Source organism: Chiloscyllium plagiosum, chromosome 12 (genome assembly GCF_004010195.1).
Source record: "Chiloscyllium plagiosum isolate BGI_BamShark_2017 chromosome 12, ASM401019v2, whole genome shotgun sequence".
In the NCBI taxonomy this organism is placed as follows: Eukaryota; Metazoa; Chordata; class Chondrichthyes; order Orectolobiformes; family Hemiscylliidae; genus Chiloscyllium; species Chiloscyllium plagiosum.
Window position 1 is genome coordinate 24,700,832 of NC_057721.1, and position 6,000 is coordinate 24,706,831.

At 39.8% G+C, this 6,000-nt stretch overlaps 1 protein-coding gene across 5 annotated transcripts in view; it reads left to right on the forward strand.

Annotated features, from left to right (window-relative positions):
- The window catches only part of dmd (dystrophin), a 2,012,228-nt gene that overhangs the window by 1,675,978 nt on the left and 330,250 nt on the right, over positions 1 to 6,000 (forward strand). The window lies entirely within an intron of this gene.

Here is a 6,000-nt window from a genome sequence, read left to right on the forward strand (position 1 = left end):
CATGTTAGTACAATACTTATTATTGTCTCCTAATTCATTCTGCAACATACTAATCATTTTGTAAGATTACCACTTTTGTAACAGCTGATCCTTCTTACTTTACCAACTCCATAGTTCTTTATGAAGACAAGTTGGCACCAAGAAGCAATTAATGCATCTGCTTAGAGATTGTAATGTCACATCCCAGTATTAATTCTCATTCCAATGATGCAGGTAAGAAGGTCAAATTGACTTCTTATCTACAAATCTCACTGCAGAACCTTAATCCAGCATGTGTATAGATTTAATAACACAGATAATGAATATATCCATAGGCCTGTTACATACTTGATGACTAAACCAAAACAATTTAAAACATTGCTGTGTATAATGAGACAAGGAACTGCAGATGCTGAAGATGTAATACAAAGAAAAAAAGAAATTGCTCCAGAAACTCAATTGGTTTGGCAACATCTGTTGAAAGGAAACAGAGTTAACGTTTCAAGTCCAATGCATAGCTGTGTGTGTGAGTAAAAGCCTTTTAGCTCAAATCAGTCTCACACATTCATCAAAGTTTACATTAGCCTAAGGTATGAAACTCATACTTTACTTGACCTGAGCCATATGACTTAATCTTCACAGCAGTTTTAACAACTAAACACAATGAAATAGAATATAATTTAATTCCTGACTCGCTTAATCAAGTCAATATTAATTATCGAGAAATGACTCAGTCTGACATGAATGAAATGCAGTAATAAATACAAATATTTGCTTCTTCTTTGACAGGATATCATAAATACACATTACCAATGTCACTATCACAACTGTACATTTCCAAATGTGCTAGGAGTCACTGTCATTGGTTGTCCCTTCATTCAAAGATAAAGACTCAGGGTCAGAGATTTCTGCTTTGGGTCTTCATGTGATGAACAGGCTGATGTTTAATCCACAGATCTTTAGGCATATACAGTGGCTTGTTCCATGAGACAATAGAATTTGTACTGCAGGATTTGCTTAATTTTCTTTCCTTCCTTGCCCTGCCACCACTCTGCTTCATTGGTAAGGTATTTGCACTCAAGGCATTATGCAGATTGATGGACAAGTTGTATTTATGTTGGCCAGTTGGCAACAAACCCATCCCAGTCACTAATGTCTGAGCTGCCATGCTTCAAGCAAAGCTTTGGGCTGTTCTTGAAGCATCTTCTTTATCTTTCTATGGAACGCTGGCTATTTGTGATTTAGTGGAGGGATGCTTTTTGGCCATCCGGAATAAATGCCTGTCCACCATAGTTGATTTTGAAGCAGCTTTGCCTGAATATTTGTGGAACTGCCTTCAAAAAGGATACTAACATTTCTTCAATGATTGTCCTATAGAACTTGGATAATGCAGCAAATGCTTTGCTGTTAGAATTTCTCTTGTGCTCTTGTGTGTCGCTGATACATTTGTCTAGTTGGCAGTGCAGTAGAGGAATGGTGATAACTGCTGTGAACACAGGGACCTCTGTTGACTTGCAAATGTCTTCATTGTCAAATGCTTGCTACCTTAGTTTGTCAAAAGTTGAGCTGGCACTGTTGATCTGGTGGTGGATCTCCACATCAATGCTGAGAAAGAGAAAGAGAAGGCATATAAAGCACTTAACAAATGCTTGAACATTGACTTTTAGTAATATATCCTACTTGAACTCCCCTGAAGATATGAATGTGTCATTGTCCTGGCACCTTGTCATACCGTCATTGTGTGCCTCTTGCAGTACTGACCTTATTGTCTCACTAATGCCATTACTATATCTGAAAGTCAAATGTTCAAAGCGACCTGCATGCCTCAATGATAAAAGTTTGTTTTTGTTTGTATTATTAAGCCACTGGATATGTTTCATTCTGTTAATTACATTTCCTGGGGGACAGCAAACATTGACTGCTCCTCGGATTTAAATTTGCACTTGTTGAAAGAAAAGTCTCGATTCTGAGTAGAATTGAAAAATATTTTACTTGTGAGTTTTCTAATATCTGTCAGTTGAATAAATCCAAAAAAAAACCTTTAATTTACAACCATTTGTCATTTACTTTTCAAATCCAAAATGTTTCCCCTTCTGAATTAAGACAGCTGTGGGCAATTAATAATTCCTATGTTTGTTTTTGTAACGTTAAAGAAATGCTACAGATTGCATGGAATATTTAACTGGAGAAGTGTTGACATTAAATATTGTTTTATTTTACAAAACACATGAGAAGGCGGAACATTGTTGGAATAGAATTTTTATTATTGGCCAGTGTTGAAGTCAAAAGAACGCAGTCTTTGGCATCCAGTCTATATTGTTATGTTTCATTCCTGAATATTGGGGTATTCTCAAACAAAATGAAGGACAATACATGCAGCAACTAAACTTTAAAATCAAACACACAAATCTGTTTAAACTTAGTTTTGTTGGCAACAAATGACATCTGATAGAGTTCAGAAATATGATTATTGATGGTCTTCCTGGGGTGTTCCTTTAAACTACTTGTTGCTGTAGAGGCAGATTTCAGCATGTTGCAAGATATATTTGTGTGTTGCCTAATTGATTCTGTTTAAAACTGATTGTTCCTTGCTTTTGGGCATCAGTTGAGAAAGAGGACATAATTGAATTAATTGCCAGGAATCGCATTATTACAATTTTCTTGCATCAGATTGTGACAGTCTGATCAATGTGTTATGGAAGAAAAGTAAATACTGCCTCAGATTATTTGCCACATTTTGACCTAGACAGAACAAAATTAGTTCTAAATATTAAATGCTTTCAGGCACACTTACAATTTCTCACAAATAAATTCTCAGCTGCACTGTCTGACAGTTATCGTCTTCAAATTCTCTAGATATTTCTCTTCTAATGACTCACCACTCTCTCTTAACTGTTTCTTGACCCTATTAGAAGCATTGAAATTTATGATGTCAAATGTGATCATTTAGCCCATCCTGTCTGTGCTAGCCAATAAAAGGCTTTCCAGCTTATTCCCACATTCTGGTTCTTGGCTTGTAGCTATATAGGTTATGGCACGTGCAAGTGTACCACTTATTAAAGACAATGCAGTTTTCAGTTTCTCCCACCTTTTGAAACAGACCATGGCACATTTTCCCAGCTCCCTAAAGCAGTTCGCACCAGTTTGCAACAGTAATGAAAATAGCAAAGTCATGCTGCTTCATTATTCTCTAAACTTCCTTTCTGCAAAATGATGGGGTGGGGTACCTAATATGTGTAGCATTCACATGGTCCTCTCATCCTCAGGCATTGCATCCACTATATAGATTAACATTGTCAATTGTCATTTGTTACATAATAACAAAGAAAACTGCCCTCAATAAAAATATTAATACTAGGCTGTGCTCTCTTTATATATGTAAAATATTATTAAGTCTTTCAGTAACCTTTCAGAAGTTTATCTATTACTGTTCAAATTTAACAAATTCAGTATAACGTCCACATTCAGTACCTATAACCCAAAATAGTGATGTATGTACATAAGGTACTTGAAATGATTTAGTATGCCATCACCAAGTCATCCTTTATTTACACGTTCAAGGTCCATGACTATGGTACAACCTCGTCAGAGTCAACTCCCATCGTGAACAGGATGTTACTCCTATTTTTATCTGCTAGCTAGGGCTCCCTGATTGGAGCAGATTAACAGTCCCAATGAGGGAACTCATATTCTATGAGATCGACTTGGCTGACCTTGTTACAATTACTACATTCCTCCCTCCTTGAGTCTGATCTGGTCCTTTTTCTTGGAGCTCCTCCTGGGGCATTTTAGCACCAGGTCAGGTCCCTCCCACTCTGCCATGATAGGGGCATGTATAACACATAAGTGCTTGCTTCTTGCACCCAGAATGTCTTGGAAGAAATTCATTCTCTTCTTCAGGCAGCAAAGGCATCAAGCAGGTGACACCCGTGTCCACCTCAGATTCCAAGGTCTCTTCAATGCTTGACAGAACGGGAGAACCCTTGGTTTCTGTCAGCTTTTCTGACTGTACCAAGGAGCTGGGAATGTTTTGCTCCTGCTCCATTTGCCAATTTGTAGCTTTCATATGGTCCATGTGCTTGTTCAGGACTGTTGAACTTACCCTAATTTTATATGTCTCTGGACCTGATCTTGCACCACCCATGCCCCTTACCCATGCAGGGCTGCTCCTGTGGTTCCTACACCAAACTTCATCCCCTGAAGTAATCTGTCTCTCTTGATTAGTGTGGTTTTGTGTCCGGCATTGGGGTTTCACCATGTACCCCCAGGTCCAGGAAGAACAGGTTTACCCTTGTGTGGAGTTTTCTCCCGATCAGCAAGTCTGCTGGTGCTTTCCCTATTGCATGAGGGGTGGTCCAGTAATCAAGCCAGAACCAGGACAGTTTGGTCTAGTGAAGCTGTAGGCTGTTCTTTAAGCCTGCTTTCAAAGTTTGGACTGCTCTTCCTGCCAGATCATGGAATAATGGATAGTATGGAGCTGTCCTTATATGATGAATGCCATTTGACTTGAGGAAATGCTCAAATTCCCTGCTGGTAAACAGTTATCTGTGGCCAAGCCTTCTGGGAGTCCATGTATTCCAAAGGATACATGCAGTCATGCCATCATTAAACCCGTGTTTGATGAATGAACTCTGTCCATGTCCAGCCACTTTGAGTGCACGTCCACACTGAATAAGAACATTGACCCTAGTCAGTGTAGAACTGAGTCCAGGATTTATCTGACCATCCCCACAAATGCGGGGGAGCTGCTGGCAATAATTTCTGTCCTTGTTGGCATTCTGGACATTGCCACACCAACACGGCTATGGCTACATCCAATCCTGGCCACCAGACATAACCTCTCATCAACATCTACATTTTGGAAACCTCTGGATGAACCTGGTGGAATTCAAGTAGTATCTGCCAGCAGCCTTGGCTCAGGACAACCACTCTTGCTGCCTATCTTAATATGCCTACCTTCACATACTCTAGTCTCTCTGGATCCAAAAAGGTTTCAATTCTGGTTGTGACAGCCCTTTGGTTTCCCCCATCACCACCAGCTGTTTCAGTTTTGTCAGGGCCAGATCTTTCTGTGTCCAAATTCTAATTTTGTCAGCTGTGACTGCAAGTGTGTCCAGGAAATTTAAAACATTGTGGCTCTTCCAGTGGCGTGACCACTAGTATATCTTTCTCAACCAATTTTGCCTCATCATGCTCGGACCCGAGCCTTTTACTACAATCAGTGGTAACTGAACCAACTGCTTCTCACAAAAGACTGGAACAGTTGTTGTACCCTTAATCTCTAAAGGTTCCCCAGTATAGGTTCTCAGTAAAGCCGATATCTAGAGGATTAGAATCCAGAGCAAATTTTGTTAAGACTGCAATCACTAAAACAGTCGCGCTGGTACTAGATCTCCATTAGAACCCGTGACCATTTAACTAGACTTTTATTTTGTTTGGTTCTGATTTGGATATTGCTAAGCAATTTAACTGTTCCACATGAGATGAAGGTGAACTTTTCACGGTATGCACATTCCTGGATACTGGCTTTTGAGTTCTTTTACTCAAGTTTGGTCTCAAAGAGACTTTTTTGTTGTCTCAAGTCCACGTAGAGGCCTGGATTCTGAAGAAACTTTTAATTGTTTGGCTGAAGCTTGGCTTTGTTTTGGGGTTATGCTGTGCGCTGACCTAAAGCCCTTATGTTCAGGATATGTCCTGAGTGACGCTATGCAATTGCCTGCACTCAAGTGGTGTTCCACAAGCTCAGTCAGACTGGTAAGGCTGTCCACTTAGAGTCATAGAGATGTACAGCATGGAAATAGACCCTTCGGTCCAACTCATCCATGCCGACCAGATATCCCAACCCAATCTAGTCCCACCCAGCCCATATTCCTCCAAATCCTTCCTATTCATATACCCATCCAACTGCCTCTTAAATGTTGCAATTGTACCAGCCTCCACCATATCCTCTGGCAGCACATTCCATACACGTACCATCCTCTGCGTGAAAAAGTTGCCCCTTAGGTCTCTTTTATATCTTTC